General features: G+C 36.3%; 1 protein-coding gene across 1 annotated transcript in view; it reads left to right on the forward strand.

Moving 5' to 3' along the window:
• The window catches only part of hts (adducin 1-like protein hts), a 110921-nt gene that overhangs the window by 18684 nt on the left and 69279 nt on the right, over positions 1-22958 (forward strand). Inside the window, exon 2 of the mRNA XM_068769968.1 lies at positions 10046-10092. The gene's annotated coding sequence lies outside the window, so the exon portion shown is untranslated. The remainder of the gene's footprint in view (positions 1-10045; positions 10093-22958) is intronic.

The following is a 22958-nucleotide window of genomic DNA, read 5'->3' on the forward strand; positions in this document are numbered from 1 at the left end:
ACCTTTCTTCCCTCATCTTTATTCCTAGACCACAGTTTGCTACATTATTATAGTTTTTACTCAATTTTTAGTTTTTATTCACATTGAAAATAAGTAGTTGTGTAGATTTAAGTGAAGCCCAATGCAAAATAAGCGAAGTGCCTTTTGATTGCGGTAACCAGTCCGCAGAAACGAGATAAGAATCAGAGAATATAACAAATTTTGATATTCGTTCATTAGTAACATAATATCAGCCGATAGTTGCCCACTGGTAATGCATAGGCTTTCCCCTAAAGGTCGCCTAGGTGACCAGTCTTGCCCTACCAGCATACAGCAACCTCTCGCGTTTACTATAGACTAGTGGTATTCCATTATTATAGTACATAATTAACCCTTAAATGCATGACTTTTATTTATGCTTTTAAAAAAAATATTTATCTTGCAGATAAGTGCACTAAAATGCAGAGCAAAAAAAAATAAAATGTTTATAATATTTTTTAAACTTAATTTTTTTTAAAAACCTTATGTTGCATATAAACAACACTATGCATTTACTCTCTCATTTTACGTTTAAGTGGTATGTTGCAGTTTTACATCATTATGCATTTAAGGGTTAATAAATTATTCCAGCATTCACTCGACAAAATGGCTACGATTATTGACAATAAAACCGGTGTTACGGATATGTGAGCGCATAGATAATGCATTTACACACATGTGCGGATGACGGTTCCACCCACGCGTGCTCGCATATGCAGCGGTGACGTCATTCAGATGCGATCATAATGTGCTACGCTAGCTGCAGGCCTTGCACTCGTTGTTTACTTATCATATTTGATCTTATGGACCTTGCTGCCTTAAATGTTTTAGCCTTCCCATTCTGTTTATTGTACTTTATAATAATGTGATTCTCTAATAACACTCCAGGTATTAGCTCACTATATACTCAATATAATTAACATTTTAAAAACAGCTAAAACAAAATAATAATAACAAATTTTGCGGTTAAAATTTAAGATGTCCTACCTATATAAATTCCAGTTCGTATCCAATACACATACAAAGAACACTTGGCTACACAAGCAATTGTCAACTTAAATATTCCCCCATAGCATTGACTTTATTCACTCCTTCGCAATACAATCTATTCTTCTCTGGAACGCGTTCCCTCTCGATATTAGGATGATCAGGGATCGGCGCTCGTTCAAAGCGGAGATTCAAAATCGAAAATCGCTTTGAACTGAAAAGATCAGTATAAGAACTAAAGTCACAATGCCACAATGATGACAGACCAGTGATGACATCTATCAGGGATGTGGTAAATAAAGATGGGTCTTATAAGAAGATTTAAGATCACACGGAGAGTAACGGAAAAGGCTATGCTAGCATTTTGGTGCGAGATCTAGTCTAAAATGAGCAAAAGCAACGCGGTCACCCACAAGGATTTGCTCGTCTGAATTGTCTACTAAAGGCGGGCGTATTGCTCGTGCTACTGACTGCCGTTTATTCTGAAAGTTCAGACCGTGGACTAGAAAAATTGTGGTGATCGTGAGGAGTTGCTGAATGAGGGCAGTTCAAGAAAGGACTTCGTGGTTGTCTTCGTGGTAAGACTATGCCGCGTAGAATGTGTTAAATAATATATATTTACAATCACTATGTATAAAGTGATATACAATAAGTAAACAATAATTATTAGTCATAGGTATAATAAAAAATTTAAAAATGTTTACATACTATGTTATATTTAATGGAATCAGGCGTTACCTCGCGGAAGTCCATCCTAAGTAAGAAAAGGACCAATATTTAGCCACTTCCGCAGATGCAGTGGCCAAGCATGCCAAGTTTTCACTCTGTGTTTGGCACTAATCGGTGTAACATAACTCCTGAAGATGCCCCGTGGAGGGGTGAAACACGTGTTGAGTAATTTGGTGGTGGCGGTTGTGTGATTCGCGTTGTTTGCCGCATACGCATTTATCAGCGGGCTGGCGGGCGGTGCACTTTGTTGCACGACTACCACTGCATGTGCGGAAGTGGCTAAATATTGGTCCTTTTCTTACTATGTTATAAATACGTTTACTAATAATTGTAGCATACAACAATCGACGGCAAATAAGCAATACATTCACTCTTAAAGTATTTACGTCTAAAACCAATCGCTCATTAAAAACTTGATTATATACATACAGAATATATGTTTTCAATGTCTCGTAATGGAAGCGACAATTGATCTTAAGTACTTCAATCAATTGGTTGGATGCAGACAGTATGCAAAGTCTAATAACTTTGCAAAGACGCTTTTTAATGAATATTCTAGATCAATTGTTATTGTACAGATAAAGGGTCATTAGTGTATGTTAGTTTTGTCTACAGGATGATTAGTTATAGGTGTGAAAACTTAGGAGAAAAAAAGCAAACCGTAATCCTCAACTTGACAGTGTGAATAAAGCTTAGATGGAATTTGCGATTGAACTTTGACCGCTACTCAAGGATAAATTAGGGGCTCTTAAAGCGATCCAGGTGACCTCCGAGGGTCCACGGGGGTTACAAGTAATGTGGGTTTAAAATAGTGCTTTTAATAGTGAAGAATTATTACGTGTTGCTTGACTATCATTTATAATAAAAAACTTTTAAGTTAAACGGTTTTTTGATACCCATATTGTGGTGGTTGTGGAAAAATATGTACCTAGTCGGCCATATTGGAACGGCGTCCATCTTAAATTTTAAATTTTGACATAATTATGTGTTTTACTAGTGTAGCCCTTTCATTTGATACCCATATTGAGGGGGTTAAGGAAAAATATGTAATCCGCCATTTTGTATCGGCGGCCATCTTAGATTTATAATGTTATTGATTTTATTATATTGTATTGTCATCTAAATTAAATGTGTGTATCAAATTTCAGATCAATCTGACAACGGGAAGGTGCTTAAATTTCAATTTCTAATTTTGATCCAAATAAGATTCGTACGGGTCGAACTAAATAAAAACGTTTAAAAACTGGCCTATTCCATATTCAGTATAATTTTGACCACGAAGTTGTTATAGCTCTACTAAGCTAACAGCGTCGATTTCAAACAGAAACACGAGAGAGTAAAAATCTTCGTGTTGTGAGGTGTCAAAAAAATAGAATGGAATAAATTTTTTGATTTGCTACATTATCTTTTGATGGGCATTCACAGCACAAACAATTAAATAATTAACAAATTAATTGAAATCCTTCGTAACGTTACTATTAAGTTTTGCGAATATGGTAGAGATATGGCTTAACCCTTTGGCTGCGAACAGCGCCTTTTGGCGCTCGGCTATAGACACTTATCCTTAGCGAACACCGCCTTCTGGCGCCGTACATTTGATTCAAATTACCGTGTCAATAACTGCATAATCATGATCATTAACTTGTTACCAACGCGACAGCTGCATACGCCTCCTGTGCGTAAATATTGTCATATAACCAAATCTGTGTCGTTAGTACAGACAATTTACTATCGCGCCGGCAGCTGAGAAATTGATTTTTAGACGCTCTGCAGCGAAAAGGATAAGCCGGAACCGAGTAAATTTTGAAAGTGATTTAATCTGGAACTTCTGGTCTAAACTATACAAGGTTAATCACATGCTTGTGTACAGATTAGTTGAAAATTACGTCGTTGTGGTACAGTCTAGATGTACATTTGAAGACGATTTAGAGATATGTGAGTTTCGGTACTTGGAATTCACTGTGTACAATTCAGTGTAGCCGTGGGCGTGCGGTAGCTATCGATCGTACGCGGTACAGGAGCCCGCTGCTGTACATTAGGCCCTCCCTAATGTAAATTCGGTTATTGCGATGGAAAACGGATGTGGCGGCCGACACAAACGAGCGTTTTTATAAAGATTGTAATTAATAATAATAAAAAATTATGAGATGTCTAGCTTTGTCGACATCTTTGTTTCAGCCTATAGACGCCCGTTGATAGGCATAGGCCTATATATGAGATACATACCTAAATCGCCACACTTGGTATTATGGTACGCAGGGGACGCTGCTGCCACTCTGAAACTTGTTTGTGAAGAGTGGCAATGCTATATAATTAACGCACAAAGTGTGAATTATATACGATTGTATGCCAAGATATCGAACCACCAAACTACGATCGCCTAAGTGTAAGTCCTCTACGGCTAGGCTACACCTGTTCTGGTCCAATATATACATTCGATTTCATTCAGTCTTCTTGTGTTCGACTGACAGTGTTACAAATACAAAGTAACCGAAATTGCCAGGTTGAATAGGGAGTTGAAGTAACGCGAATGAACACACACACACACACATATATATATATATATATTTATGAAAGACTTATAAAATGTTTTTAAACAGATACCGAATGTTATCATTGAAGGATCGACGTGCTCTAATGGACGCCACTACACTTAAAAATATTTGTGGTGGCAACGTTAACTGTTCAGAACTGTTGTCTGAGGTAAACTTTCCAATTCCTGCAGCAACAACGCGTTCTAGATCTCTCTTTTTTATCAACGGCTAAGACAAATATCGGTAAACGTGCACCCTTATACAGAACGTGTGACCTGCACAATTCACATGTTAGTGATATTGATATATTCTCGTTCTCTCTCGTATCTTTTAAAAAATTATTTCGTTCGGAATTATTGAGTACATACAATGCAATTTAAACCATAATATAAATATATAAAAAAACATAATTCAAATATATAAACTATAGTCTTTGATCCCTGTTTAGTAATATTTTTATTTTTAATTGTTTTTTCATTGTTTGACTATAAATCATTATATGTTCTCAGTGAGATAGTTATAAGGTAACGACTGTAACTAATCTTATATTTCTAAGCTTCTAAGTTTGTACTTTCTTACTGCCTTTTGTTATTGTCTATCTCCAATAAAGTAAATAGATAAATAGACTGGTGCGTGTTTTTCGTATATTTACAATAGGGCCGGTTGGAAGCGAGATGGAATTCGTAATTATATGTTAACCGTGTTGGCAAGCTAAGGTAGCAGTGGTTAGTCCAATAGTGCGGCGAACAGATGGCATCTGGGGCTTTAAGGTTCTGAAGCGGAGACATTGGACGTTAAATTCGTCGGAAGTCGTGGAATGCAGGCGGTTTTTTAACGAGAGGTAGGGGCGATCGTCCTATTGCTGTGTGACATATTCTTGATATCTTTGTATCAATTCAAATGCGACGGTAAATAAACGCGATGGCGTTTAAAAAACCGCTCGTGCGTGCACGCCATCCGGACGCGCCCGCCGCTAAACAGGGCGCGACCTTGCGTGCTATTTCAGCGGTAACCGCCCAGTTACAACTCCACGCCGTAACTAGCTTCGATCGGCCGCCCGTGTTGCTATGACTGTATTATATATTTTTATCGTGAGACGGTGGAATGGGAATTGTTTCTCTGAAATATCGTGTACAGAAGCTTCTCAAATTTGGGAGTAGAAGTAGCTTTTTTATATACACGTGTACAGGATGATTGGATATAGGTTTTTTACTGGTGAACGTACAGCTCATTTGCCAGCAAAGATCTTTAAAGCTTTATTTGGTGTACTATTTTGAATCAGCCTGTATAAAGTGACCACGCTGAAATATGTTATATAATTTTTTAGTGGTATGCCTTAGGCATATTGTAATTATTTTAATATGTAGTACAGTACGCGGCGGTAAATATTGCATGCACATCGACCTTTGGAAAGAGACAATTTGCTAATTACGGCTTCGTAGACCAGTATCTCTGTCCCACACTACCTATGTGATGTATAGTCAATCGTGCGATAGATATAACACTCTACGAAGCCGAAATTAGTCGATTGTCTCTTTTCAAAAGTCGATGTGCAATATATATCGCCGGGTGCTGTAATCCGTTTTGTTTAAAAAATACTTTTCTTGTCAATTTATCATTACGCTGTTTATTAGTTTTGAATGGGGGTATGTTCATACATTAATTGACAGTAAATGTGCAATATATTTACTCAGTTAGTGCTTTTAGGATTCCTTGTATATTCCCTCCTATGTACTGACTAATCATTGTATCTCTGAAACCATATGGCTTAGAGACTTGAAAACTAAGTAGAGATGTTATGAAATTTAACTTAAGTTATCGAAGTGAGCGTGGGACAGCTAGTACTCTATGTACTATGAATGACATCCCAACAGTGGACTTGTAAACGTACTTAAACATAAACGGTATATCAACGACTTCCCGTTTCAAATTGACAATGAATGTATAAAATGAGCACGATCCTAGGTCAGTTGGCTAATGGGACAATTGTTGTCAGTAGATGTACCATTGTGAACGCGGATCATGTGCCGTATGTTTTTTATATTGGACTTAAATATATTAGAAATGATGGAGGTTATGCTAGCGAGTATTATCTCTGTCAGCTAATGAGATAGATGCACCAAAAACATAATAAGAACACAATGAAAACAAAAACTCACCTTTAGTTAACTCAGAGTTCCCCAAACTTTTTTGTGTCGTAGACCCCTTGCCAAGTATTTCCGTGTTGGGTAGACCTCCTACTTACCTGATATTGATTTCCTGTAAATTTCTAACTGTAGTGAAGTTTAGTGTTAAAAACTTAAAGTAAGAACACATGTTAATTTATACAATTATTAATTAAATTTAAATTAAAACTATTCAAAATAAACTATAAATAAAATAACACAAGCAATAAGTCAACATTTTTAGTGAGAGGGATGAACCTGATGCTTTAATAATAAATCATCAACATTTGCCGTCAATTTTGTAATGGTTAATCTTAAATCTCCTCTGCTAATGCTGTCCAGTCTGTGGATCCCCATTTTCACTTCATGGACCCCCAAATTTTTTTTCGCTGACGTAGATCCCTTGCAGGATGTCATAGGCCTCGTAGGGGTCTATATAGACCACTTTGGGAATCACTGAGTTAACTGATTCTGTATTGAAGGGAATTTTGGATTATTATATATATATATATATATATATATTCCACTAGCCGGTAGACGCAGCGTGGGTAGAGGCAGTAGGGGTACTGGAACCGAAGAAGCGTCGTGGAAAGTCGCTTGATGGGGGCAGTGCAATATCGGTGATTGTGGTGTTCTCGTTGTGGCCTTTTCTATCGGCTCGCAAGATGATGATAATAAGAAAAGAAGCCTTCAAGATATATACATATATAAATACACACACATATGTATATATACACGCACGTATGTCTAAATGTAATTATATTAATGTGTAATTATTTATAGCTTGTATTTGCTAATCAATATGTTCTAAGATACCAATACCAATAGAAAAACTTGACACCGTTTTCATTTGACAATATCATCACAAACTAGTTACTTTACTGATCGAGTGTTCGCTTATTTTAATCTCTAGTGATATCTACTGGCTGAAAGGATATTCCTACCAAATTTCAAGAGGCCAAGGAGGTCACCTTGCATTGGTCTACCTTCACCGACCAGACTTATCTACCTGTCTAACCAAACCTCAGTTTCCCTTGGGAAAATTCTCGGTGAAATGTCATCCATTTGTGGGGACATCGAAAGGGTTATTGACGTGTGCTGTAGAACTAGTGACGGATGGAGTTTCCTCCCTTGGAACGCATAAAGTTTAACCCTTAACCCTTAAATGCATAGTGATCAAAAACTGCAACAATTTAAACGTAAAATGAAAATACTACACTTAAAAGTAAATGCATATTGTTGTATATCTGCAACATATGCATAAAAAATGTTACATATTTTTTCTATTTTTCTCTGCATTGTAGTGTACTTATGTGGAAGATATATATTTTTAAAAGTTTAAATAAATATCATGCATTTAAGGGTTAATAACCTAGTTTCAATTTTGATACCAATCTTTTAAACCGAATTTTCACATTACTATTAGTTTCTTTTATAGGTTCGCTGTACGTATTTTACTGTTGTATAATATTCTTTCCAACGAAATTAAAAAAAAATCTATTTTTCCCTTCATCTAGACCCACAAGCAAACACAGTAATATTAAAAAAAATCACTTTTGGAAATCAGGCTACTAAGGGTTAAAGATGCCGTTATAAATGACCTCAATTGGATACATGTATAAGAATTATGTCATTATCGGTAATTTTTGCGAACTGGTAATCTAGAGATTTGGAAATAACGAAAGTAGGCTACTGGGGTTTTAAGATGGAGTCCAAAGAACCCTTTTTTTATGTGTCTTCGAGAGATGTATGTTCTCCAGTGGACATTTTACTGCAGAAATGATGATGAATGCCGAATGAATTATTGCTACCTCAATAGAAGCTTTAATTATATTTGATTTATTTTGTATTGAAGATATAGCCATGACCTGTTTTATAGCGCATGTGTTATGAAATATTACACTGAATACAATTGCGCCATTGTTTACAGTATAACACTAGAGTTAGTTTGCAGTGACCGAGGCTTCTATTATAGTATTATTAAGTATTTAATTATATATATATATATATATATATATATATATATATATATATATATATATATATATATAAACGAAATGGACCAATAAAATACACCTATCCCCCGATTTACATGGTTGATACGTTCCTGAAAAACCGTGTAAATCGAAAAGCTTGCAGAAAATGTATAATTTTGCTATTTAACAGTTGTGATTCTTTTCTTAAATATTTTTAGGTGTACACAGAAATATAAAAATGCATTGAAAGTTAAAATATTTTATATATTACGGAAACACTATTTTTTTTTATTTATAATAATCTAAATTATGCATTCACTTGTAATTTACGAATATGGAAAATTAAACTTTCGAAAACTGTGAAACTTTTGCTCAAATACAATTTTTCCGTAGATAAAACTTTAATTTTATGCGAAGAAATACAGACACAGTGTGCGTGTGCAGCAAGTCAGCACATGAGCTCGGGATTCCCCGTGAAATGTGTACACAACACACGTGTTCAATCACAATAGCTGTGTTAAATAATGAAAAAATATACATTGAATATATATACAGGCCGTCGTCAGACCACTATATTTATATTTATAAGAGCATTGCGACGGTGAACGCGCGTTTTTACGTATATTTTCTATAGTAGCATTTCTTTGTCATTTCATAGTTCTGTTTTCGTTCGATAACAGATGGCGCTGCCGTATAAATAGAGTATGGTAATTATTGAACTACCGTCACAAAAAAAAAAAACAAAATCTGATAATAGTTACTCCAGCTGAGGCACTTTGCAATAAACTAATTCACAGTAAGTGGATAGCTGGCTTCATGGGGAGCTTTGGCTTGTTGATTACATTATGTGATTTCCGGAACAAAAATTCGGCAAGCTTAGAGCGCGTAGTTGGAGGCTGCACGATGAGACAAATATACAATGTCTCTGAAAAACTTAATTGTAAACAAACACCCTGATCCCAACTAATTAGGGGTACGAGAGGCCTCCAATAGCGGGGGCCAATAAAATATACAATGTTTCGCTAAAGGAGTGGAGATATAGCTCATTTGCTGTCAATTAATGTATAGTACATCCTATTCATAGGTTAATGAAAATATAGTAAGAAAAAGCCTTTTAAAATACAAATTACAAGATAGTAAAATTAATCATTGTTTACTATCTTTTGCTGCAGACTTTCTACAGCTAGAAGGTATTGGCCTGTCGCATTATTTTTTTTATTAACCCTTTCCACTCCAATGTCGAGTGTTACTCGATACTGATTTCGTTCCACAAGCTCCACTGTCGAGTCATACTCGACATGGTGTAATACTTCTTTTTGCGGAAAATTTTAAAACAGGAAAGGTTTTTGTTGCTAAAATGTTTGAATCGCGAATGAATGAAACATATTCTTGAATCGCAAGATACTATAATTAAATTAAATTTTATCGATGCTACATAACAGCCTTGGAGTGGAAAGGGTTAATGTAATGTAATTCACTTTTTTTGGTTTTTAAATATGTAACCGATCACCCTATATTAGTTTATATTAGTATATTTATAATTTTATATTGTTAAATCACACAACTGAGTTAAATATGAAATTGTCCATGTTTTCTTCCGTTTCTATATTTTTTACAATACTGTCTTTGTTTCCAGGTAGTGCAGGACATCTGGGCGGGCTGCTTCGTTACTCCGCACGCTAAGTAAGAGCTGAATACCGCTAATTCATCACCTTCATCATCGTTTGTTATAGGACGAACAGCTAAACAGATTTACACCAAAATTTTTCAATAGGAAACAGTTGAAAGCTTGCAAATGAAGTTGGCTAAATATAAAAAAGAATTTACCGAGTATACGTGTATGTATCAATCGATGGGATGATGAGAGATTCGTTAAGCTCTCAACTGCGGGTTTTAATTCTCTCGTCGGAGCTTTCATCCCTCTCGGCAGCCCGATAACAACTACGTCGAGAGGGAAGCACGCACTCCCGACGTGAGGACGTATTGTGATGCAAGCTCCCTCCCTCGTTACCAGGTACATCCGGGATTATTCAGTACATGTAACGATCGCAAACTCATTGTTCATTTTTAATCAATCACGTTATGACATCATTATTAAACTCATATAATTATATCTACGTGAAAGGTTGTTCTTGGAATACGTAAGTTAAAATTTTATTTCAAAACCGTGGGGGTCTCCTTTTTAAACGGTTTTATTTTTAGTTCGACCCGTATGGAATTTATTTGGATCAAAATTAGAAATTGAAATTTAAGCACCTTCCCGTAGTCAGATTGATCTGAAATTTGGTACACATATTTAATTTAGATGACAATACAATATAATAAAATCAATAACATTATAAATCTAAGATGGCCGCCGATACAAAATGGCGGATTACGTATTTTTCCTTAACCCCCTCAATGTGGATATCAAATGAAAGGGCTACACTAGTAAAACACGATGATTATGTCAAAATTTAAAATTCAAGATGGACGCCGTTCCAATATGGCGGACTAGGTACATATTTTTCCACAACCACCACAATATGGGTATCAAAAAACCGTTTAACTTAAAAGTTTTTTAAATGTATTTATTATCACACACACTACACTATCTTTGAATATCTCACGTGGAATTATTACGTCACAAATAATGGAAAAGCAAATAAATAATTTCTTTATTATTCAGATGGTTTCTTCAATAATTTCATATTTTTATAATTAGCATTACGTATCGTAACGACAATCGTCAGGTTTTAAACTGGACGTAGGCCACACTTTAAGATATATAATATATCTATATATTACTCTACATAAGTCAATATTCTGTATTTATTTGATAGAAACGCTGCACGCGATATTTATAACTTAATAGTAAATAAAGTGTGGTTCTGAGACTTGATCAAGCTTAGGACGGGCCTGATAAGAAGGCTCAAGTAAGAAAAGGATTAATATTTAGCCACTTCCGCACATGCAGTGGTAGTCGTGCAATAAAGTGCACCGCCCGCCAGCCGCTCATTTGTAAATATTAAACATCGATTCCAAATCGATATAAGATAGTATTTAGTTCCATATTTCATCACAGCACTAAAGATTTAATACAAATTCACAAACAAAAACACATATGTCACTTGACGCCGTTCGCAACTTTTATATTTAATAATATTTTTTCGGCGTGAGACAAGGTTTTGACAACCGCCTACAAATCATACGCCGCGCGTCCTTAATTTTTGCGCATGCGTAGACCGATGCATTGACAGATAAGCGAAAGCATTTTGACAACAGTGATTATTTCGCTACAGTATCAACAGTAATATCTCACCGTGCGACTAAATAACATCGACTAAACCACTTGTAAGCACTCCCCCTCTGTTATGAATACCCCTAGTTAGCGCCCGCCCGTTAGCGCCGCCCTCCGAATTCCCCCCTGACGTCTGACTTTTGACTGCTCCCTTTTTAATTGCAGATTTAAAAAGAATTAACTTGACAGTAATGATCGAGATTAAACACGTTTTTCTTTTCGTTAATAGTTAAAGATACAGACTACAGTCTGTTTATGAAAAAGAAAACATAGTACATTCTGCTAGTGGAAAATGTTACAAAGTATGGTCTGCTAATTTAAAAGGCTACCGAGTACAGTACGGTAAAGAAAATGCTGTATAGTAGTAGTACAGTCTGTTTATAGAAAAAAGTACATTTTGCTAATGGAAAAGGCTACTGAGTGCAGTCTGATAATGAAAATGCAGTAGACTAGTAGTACAGTCTGTTTATAGAAAAGAGTACAGTCTGCTAAATTAAAAGGCTACCGAATACAGTACGGTAATGAAAATGCAGTAGACTAGTAGTACAGTCTGTTTATAGAAAAGAGTACATTTTGCTAATGGAAAAGGCTACTGAGTGCATTCTGATAATGAAAATGCAGTAGAGTAGTAGTACAATCTGTTTATAGAAAAGAAAACAGTACATTTTTCTAATGGAAAAGGCTACTGAGTAGTCTGATAATGAAAATGCAGTATAGTAGTAGTAGTCTGTTTATGGAAAAGAAAACAGTACATTCTGTTAATGGAAATTGTTAAAAAGTTCAGTCTGCTAATGAAAATGCTGTAGAGTACATTTTGATAACGGAGAATTTTGTAGAGTACATTCCGCTAAAGAAGTCTATAGTGTACAATCTGCTAATGGATAAGAATACAGTCAGCTAATATAAAGAATACAGAATACATTATGCCATTGGAGAAGCCTGGGGTACAGTCTGCTAATGGAAAAGAATACAGAGTTCATCACGTTAACGAAAAATGATACAGAGTACATTTTGTTAATGGAAAAGGTTGTAGAGTACAGTCTGCGAAAGGAGAATCCCACTGCAAAAAGAGATGCCCACAAAGTACAGTCTGCAAATGGAAAAGAATACAGAGTACATTATGATATTATATCCTGTATACAAGACTACTAGGACATTTCACGAACAAGACCTTCAGCAGTAAAAAGGACGACGGCAAAGAGAAATGAATATCAAGTAAGCGAAGCTACGGACTCGTATCTATTTACCAACAATGGACATTCCGTCACGTAATTTGCAGTTTACGTGTGGACACAATGCGACGGGCACGGCAGCCGCCTCACGCGCACCTTATCATACGTAATCAACGGTGGTACACATTGAATGTTATATATAAACGTATATGATGGGACTTCGTTATCTCAGGTAGTGAAATATTACCAGTGTCAAAAATAGAACATGAGGCCGGGGAACACTAATCATCATCATATCAGGTGATAGACGCTAATTCAAGGCGTAGACTTACCCTAAAGATCGTCTTGATGATCGGTGTTACGCTTCCTGCGTTCTGTGACTTCCCGCGTTCTTCACCATGTGACTACGACTTGTATTAATTTTATAAAATACTAGCTGATCCCGCAAACGTTGTTTTGCAAAAAAAAATTAAAGTTTTTAATTAACAAATGTAAGATAAGGGTTGATCGTAGAGGGGTGAAAATTTAGGTTTGTATGTATTTTTGTATGCTGTATCATAATAAAATAAAAACCAAAAAAATTGTCTAAAAAATTAAAAATAAAATTTTGGACCACCCTTATCACTTAGGGGTATGGAAAATAGATAGTAGCCGATTCTCAGACATACTGAATACGCATGTAAAATTTGGTAAAAATCGATCAAACCGTTTCGGAGGATTTCAAGTTCGAACACCGTGACACGAGAATTTTATATATTAGATTAAAATTAAATAATTTATTAAAACGTTAAAAAAGAAAATTAAATTAGAGTACCCGCGTGATAAGTAATGCAGATCGACTTTTGGAAAGATACAATCGGCTATATTGGCTTCGTAGAGCGTTATCCCTGTCGCACGAAATGCAACGACTGACAAAACGTCACATGGGTAGTGTGGGACAGAGATAGTGCTCTACGAAGATGAAATTAGCCAACTGCCTTTTTCCAAAGGTCGATGTGCAATATTATCGCAGGGTAACTAACATTTATTAAAATTTGTAATGTTAACAAAATGACGACACACATAAGGTATATATGATAGACTGGCGAGGATTTTAGTGGGACATTCAGGCAGTTTGAGCCTTCGATTTGAGCCGTCTACAAAGGCCGTCGCGTTACTGAAAAATACAGGGTGGCCCATAAGTCTTTTGAAAAGTAAAATTTGAATAAAACGAACAGGGCGCGCGTGAGCGGTGCAGGGGAATGGGGGGAGGAACTTCGGTTTCTGGGAATTTAGTCGAGATGAAGCGTTTTACGGGAGCGGACCGTGCGTTTTGTGTGCGCGAATTTTATAAAAACGATAATTCGGCAACCGTTGCGCGGCGTAAATTTCGAGAACACAAAGGTTTACACAACTTTGACGACACTCCAACTCTTCAAACGATTAAGAACTGGGTTGCTAAGTTCGAGGAGACCGGTTCGACGTTAGATAAACCGCGGTTGGGTCGCCCAAGGACGTCACGTACGGAACAAAACATAGACACAGTGACACAGTGTATTCGCGAAAATCCGACACAGTCAACTCGTAAGCGCGCCAGAGCATTAAACGTATCCAGGACATCGTTACAACGGATTTTGAAGAAAGATTTACATATGCACCCTTACAAAATTCAGTTGGTTCAAGAATTAAAGGAAACTGTCGGTATTCAAAGACAAAATTATGCGAATGAAATGTTGAATCGGTTCACTTCCTTCAATAACATAATGTTCTCTGACGAGGCTCATTTCCATCTTAACGGGCATGTTAGTAAACAAAATTGCCGCTATTGGAGCCCCATCAATCCAAAACCTAAGCATCAGAAGCCCTTACATAGTCCGAAAGTGACTATTTGGGCCGCTATTACAGCCCATGGTATCCTAGGGCCTTACTTCTTTGAGGATGGCAGAGGGCGCACAGTTACTGTTACGTCGGAGCGATATGTGGCTATGATCGAAGAATTTTTCATACCAGAAATGCAAAACTTTTCAGGCTTTAATGCCAGGACGTGGTTTCAACAGGATGGGGCCACTTCTCACACCTCTAACACTGCTATGCCCGTTATCCGTCAACTTTTTCCTGGCAAAGTGATCTCTAAGAGAGGGGACATTTCCTGGCCTCCACGTAGTCCAGATCTGACCCCGATGGATTTTTTTTGTGGGGCTACCTTAAGGCTAAAGTATACGACACAAACCCGCGGTCAATTGAGGCCCTAAAAGAAAACATCAGCAGAGAAATGACAAGCATTACAGCGGTGACGTGCCGCGCAGTCATCGACAATTTTAGACGTCGTTTGCAAGAGTGCCGTGATCGCAACGGATTACATTTAGAAGACGTTATTTTCAAAAAATAATTCCCGTTTTTTAAGCTTTTATTGTAAATAAAAATTTAATTCATAATGCAATTAGTTTTATTTTAATAATTTTTTTTCATATCAAAGGACTTATGGGCCACCCTGTATATTCGCCTGAGTAACTTCAAAACGACATTGCTATAAGTTAGTTTACAATCTAGCTTTTACCTGGAACGGAGGTGGGGGAAACTCCGCACCCCCCAATGCAATGAGGCGACGGTCCCCTCCCCCCCCCATAACTTGCTTTCAATTACTGCGGAATATAAATAGGCAGCTCTGATGCAGAATAATGAGGCTCTCGGCTCCCGTCTGGCGCGGAAGAGGGAGGAAAAGCAGTTAGTCGCAGTTAGAAAAACAGTTGTATTTAGTCGGATTTATTATTTATTTACATGTTCTTTCTTTCTTTCATTGTTGGCTTAGTTTAAAATTCATATAAGATTATTAACAATGGGAATCCTGACTCTACGTACTGCAGTATTAAGCTTAATTTTCTGTTTTCCAACGTCAGGGCTACGCCCCACAAGTGGGCAATTTGATTGTTAAGGGGGTAATTTGAAAATGGACTCGACACGAGTTTAATATTTACGCTTTAATATGGATAAATATATATATGTTACATAGGTATAAGAAAGGTAAGAAATAGCTTTTAAAAAGGAACCTAAGACCTTTAGAAAGGCTAAGAAGGAACATGAATGATGAAGGGACATTTTATTTAAGGTCTATGGGTCAAAAAATTGCAAAAACCTCAACACGTGTGTCATTTCCAGTGTTAAGAGTACATATATCATGAAACCAATCGTACAGTATCGGATTGATTAAGTGCGGAACTGATCTCGCGTTTACGTTCAACGTGGGAAGTTGCACCTGCATGTGAACTGTTCAGGTCAATGACCTTCAAATACATTTTTATTTTCATAATCAAATAAGCAATTTTTAACTTTTAGGTTCGAGGTAGAATGTCGTAGCCAGACCTTTGCCCCCAATTTAAATTTGCAATAAGACCGGCCTGCTTAAAGCGTCTTCTGGTAACCATAAATTCGTCTATACACGTTGTGAGTGGACATCCACACCGGTCTGCAGAACCTTTAAGGCCATCCAGAGATACCTATTTCCCGTATTGAACGTTTTAAAGCAGAAGTGATAACATTAATGAATTGCTTGCTGGTATTTAGATTTAGATAAAAGCATCATGTTAGTACATAGCTAGACATACGTTCATTTTTAATTACCTAATAACTTTTTAGGCGTCGAAGGGTAATTTGAGTTCACGACTATAGATTGCGCTAGTAGTCAATTCCCACGAGATATCGTGGAAAGTGGGGTAGTCACGTAAAAGGGCACCACTCGGTTGACCAAATGAGAATCAATGAAGACATGTAGGTAATTACATTTGATACTAAGATATTGTAAATATCAATATCTACTCATATTGATACGATAAAATAGAGCAATAATCAAAGTAGAACCAAATTTAATGTTCCATTCATTTTTGGATAAGTTCGCTTATGAGTATACAGGGTGATTAGTTATGGATGTTAAAGCTTATAGGTGGGGAATGTATAGCTTGAAAGCTTTTACAACTATTTCCAATCAGCCTGTGTAAATGAATCGTTACATATGTTACTCAATTTTTTTATTGAATGGCAACGGGCAAAGGTCTGCAAGGTTAGATAGTAAAAATAATCCGAATGTTAAAAACGCATTTATTTATTTGCAAAAATTATGTTATTATTTTTAATACCACTGATTTTTACATAGGTGTACCTTACATTGATAGCAAATGAGGTATATGTATTCACCCAATTAAAGCTTTTACATTAATAAATAAACGCCCTGTATTTTTTATTATTTACCTTTAATATTGAACCGTTAGTGATATAACAGGTTCACCTAAAATGATGCAACGATAGAGTAAAGGGATTCTATTGTAGTACTGAAAACCATTTCCTCGTTAACTATTCTATATACAATACACTAAGTACAGTTAAATTGTGCATGAACGCATGTAATTACATTTAAATATAACACGGGAAAGGATCTACGTTTCGTCGAGCACGGCGTGTAATAATTACAACAGAGTTAACGTCAAACACGTCCGTCGCCATTGGATGTCGCTCATCGAATGCGCCGCATTTGAATTTAGAATCGTTGCGAATCGAGCCGCCATCTTCCCGCGCTTGCACGTTGCTTCCGGCGCGACCCCAATTGGGCGCGTCCTGCGGAACCGTTGTATTCCGTTCTATTTGGGTTCAGTGAGTAACGAACAGGTGATTTTGTCGTCTTTCTTTGGCTTCGGATTCGATTAATGTTTTACATTTTTTTTACTGTACAGCTATATATGTTCAAATGTGTGTCATGAAGTCGTAACATTTGTGTTGTAGTTTGACCTCTGACAAATCTAAGCTACTTAGGTAAATATTGGGCGTTTTTTCATTTATTTTTTTTCACTTGATAGTTGCCCACTGCAAGAGGCGTAGGTCTCTCGCCACGATGTCCGGTCTTGTGATGCTTGCATCCAGCGACTCTCCGTGTCGTGATTATGTCGTCTGTCCATCTAGGGGGGAGGGGGAGGCTACCATACCGCTGCTATTCACCACACCGCTCGTGTTCACCACACGAGAACCTTTGGGCTAAAACGGTCATCGACTGTATGTATTTGCTTTATTTGAATACTTACTGTATTAGGTCGGAGAAAAATTCTTTTCTTAAGTAGTATGTATAAACTTTTAATAAAACCTCTTTGTCTGTACTATTTATATCTGGCTGAATTTGATGATATTAAAAAAAACAAGTTGTTAAAATTTTATTTTCAGTTTTTTTACGACAAAAAAATATACAACAAAGTTAGTTTAAGCGTTTTGAATTCTAGAATTATAATGTAAAAGACGGACCTCGCTCTGGTCACCAGTTATGTATAAAATGGAAGCCATTTTTTAAAGATGTGGATCAAGATCTGCTGGAGAAAGTATACCAAAAAACATTTTGGTGCATTAGAAAATGATTGCGTATACCACACGAGCTCACCGAAAGAAACCAAATGAACTACGTGCTCATTTCTCATACTTTATTAATAAAAAGATCGCGTACGCCAAAAGCTTGCGAAAAAGTGTGCACTGTAAAGTAATTTGCTTAACAGGTAGGATTCAAGTGAAGTTTTTGACCCGAAAAAATATTTCGAACGCGTTCTAGTTCAGGTATATGGACGTCAGTCGTTCGACTCATGACTCTGACCCATCCGCGACACGGTGACACATTTCCGCGTCACGTCACGTGACCCGCCCGCGCTCATCTCACGACCGAAATTCAGCGACCGACTATTTATAGTGTATTGCGTTAAATACGGTACGTTTTATATTTGACAAGTTTATTTCTATCACCTCTCGGACATACGACCGGTCACATATATATATATATATATGAAATATATATATATATATATATATATATATATATTTCATAAGCTGATCCCGCAAACGTTGTTTTGCCATGTATGTAATTTCTAGGAATAATTATATGACAAATTAAAAATACAGGTTGATCGTAGAGGAGTGAAAATTTAGGGTTGTGTGTATTTTTGTATGTTGTATCATAAAAAAATATAAAAACAAAAAATTTTGTCTGAATTAAAAATTTGATGTGGAGCAACCTTAAAATTTAGGGGGATGAAAAATAGATGTGGGATTCTCTGCCCTGGCCGATAAGCGCGCTGAGATTCACGAAAATCGGTCGAGCCGTTTCGGAGGAGTTCAATCATGCACACCCTGACACGAGAATTTTTTATATTAGAAGAAGAGAACAAATAAATGCTTATAGGTGTGTGTATATTTATTATTAATGTGGTTTTTTTGTCTATGAAAATAAGTTAAATTACTGTAATTATTGCGTGCAGTAAAATTATTTTTACATGTGAAATGAAAATGTCGTAAGTTGTAGTAGTAGTTCTTATGGTGTTTACTCGAATACATAAATTTCAAATTAATCTGCTGTATTTATTACTATGTGTTTCAGATTTATCATTTTATTTATTGATTATTGATATCTGTAATACAGGATGATTGGTTATGTATAAATTTAAAAGGGTGAATGTATATATATATATTTACATATATATATATACATAGATATATACATACATAAATATATTCACATTCATCCTTACATAGCTTATTTGTTTGTAGAAAACTATTATGGTTTTATAACTATTTACAATTACAAATGCGACAGGCATAAATTTCTGACAATAAAAAATTTGCAGGGATATGTAGTAAATAATAAATAACTTACTATTTAATTATAATTATGTTAGTTTTTTTTACTGTATTTTTGATTTAAACCATTGATATTTTGCCTTTTAAAACTTTTATATCCTTAACAAATCCCCCTGTATAGTATGAAAGATAAGAGTTGAGTATAGCATGACATATGAAGCCTTTTTAGCGACAAGCGGTAAATTGATATGCCAGGGGCAGTTGACGGCAACCCCACCATACAGTTAACACGAAAATATTAACATTTTCACATTTTTAAACTGCAGTGTTAGGATTAACGAAAGTTAAAGTTAAAAGATTTATGACAATAGCCGTTTGCATCATCATTTCAGCCATAAGATTCCAAACACTGGGCACAAGCCTCGCCCATAATTTACAAAAAAAAACAGCTTCCATCTTGCATCTTCCGATGACTTTTACAAGATCGTAAAAAAAAGTTTAAAATTGTGTGAAAGTAAAAGAATATGTTTTCGTATGATTTATAAGTAACATATGGCCATTTCACAATATTAAACTTGGTAAATAATTTTTCTTCTTTTCTTTAGGATCGAATAAATTCAGTTACTAAGAAAGAAGCAAAATAAAAAATGATATAAAAGTAAAACTAATCTTTGCATCCAATCAATATAACAGGCCATCAAAATAAGTTTATGTATATATAAATAATTTTAGCGACACTGCTCCGTAATAAGATACCGTAAGATAAAATGCTATGAAAATAACTTAAATAAACGACTCGAGCCGAATTAAAGTCCGTTAAGTGTCTTACTTATTTAATCGCAAGTACGAAGTGACACGTCAGATATGGAGCATGAGATCTTGTACTGTTAGAAAGTGTTTTATTCTTCTAAATATTTGGTTTCAATGCCGAACGCATATATATACATATTTATATATATTCTCTCTCTCTCTCTCTCTCTCTCTCTCAGAGAGAGACACATGTGTGTGTGTGTGTGTGTATGTATATACACATCATGGACGCTCCCTAACGAAATGGACAGATATCAAAACTCATTAATAGGTTAGTAAATGAATGTTCATCCTTCCCCAAATATCCAACTATGGTGGCGCTTATCAGCAACTGCTTAAGCACCAGCTTAACAGCTGGAGCACCAGGACCTGCAGGGACTGGAGTATAGCTACGACCATTCTGACAAGCGTGCACGAATGAGAAGGAGAATATACACACACTCATGTGTATAGAAGTAGCGTTCACGATACCTATCGGCAAATACAGCCACAATACTTTTGTGTTAATTTATTCTAAATTCAAATTTCAACGCTGATTTGAAATCGGACGCCATAAGGCCATTTCGGTGAAATAATTATATATTGTAGCAACCCGAAACGATGCTCCCTAGGAAGCTCTAGAGCTTCACTACCCTAAAAGAGGTTTTAGGCTAGGAGTCTTTTTTCTTAGCGTCTCTAACCCTCTGCGTTTGTAAATGCTTCTTGAGCAGCAATGTAGCCCAGGTCGAGGAGATAAACCACAATGCCAACAGTGATGTGATCGCCGCCATTGCGTTAGGATTGAAATTGCAAATAATCTATGTTTAAATGCACAGCCGCGATCGCACCTTCATCGAAGTTCTCTTTAAGGAACATATCCACCTTTTGGGGGGGAACTTACCTCCACCCGCTATTGGTGTATTCGCTTATCATACAAATGGGTTAATATATATCGTTATATGCTCTATGGACATAGACGGTTGTTGATATTGTAAGTTTATTTAATGTTTGGAAATTGAATTCTCTCATATATCTCTGTATTATACTTTCACAAATAGGTGGCATATTAAAATATATATGTGTGTTTTTCGTCTTAGAACAAGTAATGAGATATTTATAAAACCTCTACTGAAACATGATTACAATGGTTTGTATGTATAAATATATAGAAGGTACATTCAAATTTAAATTATGTTTAAGTAGCTATTGACATGAACGAATTGATAATTATTTAAACATTATAGGTTGTAAGCGCTGCCACGGGCTCGGAATTCTGGTCTACTGTGAAGAGAAGACCAGAAACTCGGCAGTTGGTCTTTTTAACCCTTAATAGCCTGATTTACGAAAGTGATTATTTTTTAATATTACTGTGTTTGCTCGAAGGTCTAGATGAAGGGAAAAATAGATTTTTTTTTTTAATTTCGTTGGAATGAATATTACACAACAGTAAAAAACTTACAGCCAACCTATAAAAAAAAACTAATAGTAATGTGAAAATTCGGTTTAAAAGATTGGTATCAAAATTTAAACTCTAGGTTATTAAGGGTTAAAAAAATAACAATTTTTGATGTATTACATTATGAAATCAATCATGCAAATGAATAAACTAACCAAGTCCTAAGTCTTGAATCCTACGAAAAGGTTCATATAATATTTTTTTTTTTTAATTTTTGATTTAAAATTAAGAAAAGGAAGGTCTAAGACACCACGTGCAAGTTTATTAAATACGCGACACTCCGGCAAAAGGCCCAAAAACTTGTAATTTAAAAAAAAATGTCGACAGTCCATCGTTTCGAGTGCAAGGCGCGCGCGCGGGGTCGACGACCCGTGAGTCAGCCGCGCGCCCTGCCAACCCCACCCGTTCGCCTGTTAACGAACAGGTTAAAGTTTAACTATGTTCCAAATTGACCAGAAACAACGGGAAAACAGTTGTGAAGTATTTTTTTTTGTTTCTTCCAGATGATTAAGATTCAGTTTCATAAGGCAGTGCTTCGCGACCTTTTCTCATATACAGCACATTAAAATCTTTCATAGAATTTCGCGGCTCCCCGAAAGCTAAATTCGAGAGACGAGTGAACGTGACGCGCCATTGTTGTCTCAAATACATAATATGTCTAATGGATTCAGGCGTTATTTTGCTGAAGTCACTAATCGGTGTAACATTACTCCTGAGGATGCCCAGTGGAGGGGTGAAACACGTGTTGAGTGATTTAACGGTGGTAGTTGTGTAATTCGCATTTTATTGTTCTATTCTATAGTTTCTGAAGATGTTAATGCTGTTAGCCCTAAGGCTTTTACAGCTTCATCGGTACTGAGTTCACGGAGCGGAAGGGTCCGTGAACTAGATTTAAACTAGAAACTAAAAGCTAGGGAGAGCGCCTACCAGTTTGCACGGGGACGCTTGCACGTTGTTAAGACTCTTCGCGGTATAGCTTTGACGAATGTGTTGCTGGAGTGTGCTTGCGGGTTAGGACGGCAGCGTGGACCACAGGCGAGCCGAAGAGGGATTCGGATCCAACCACGGTTCGCCCACGCTGTTCGCGGTTAGGGAGCGGGCGGCCACTCACTAAAAACGGGTGTTGTGGCAATAATTCGCATTGTTTGCCGCATGCGCATTTATCAGTGGGCTGGCGGGCGGTGCACTTTATTGCACGACTACTGCTGCATGGCGGATGAGCTATATATTGGTCATTTTCTTACAAAATATGTATAATGAAAAACTGTAAAATATT

Source organism: Battus philenor, unplaced genomic scaffold (genome assembly GCF_028537555.1).
Source record: "Battus philenor isolate CCGP_79_NKW_IND1 unplaced genomic scaffold, ilBatPhil1.0.hap1 SCAF_29, whole genome shotgun sequence".
NCBI lineage: Eukaryota > Metazoa > Arthropoda > Insecta > Lepidoptera > Papilionidae > Battus > Battus philenor.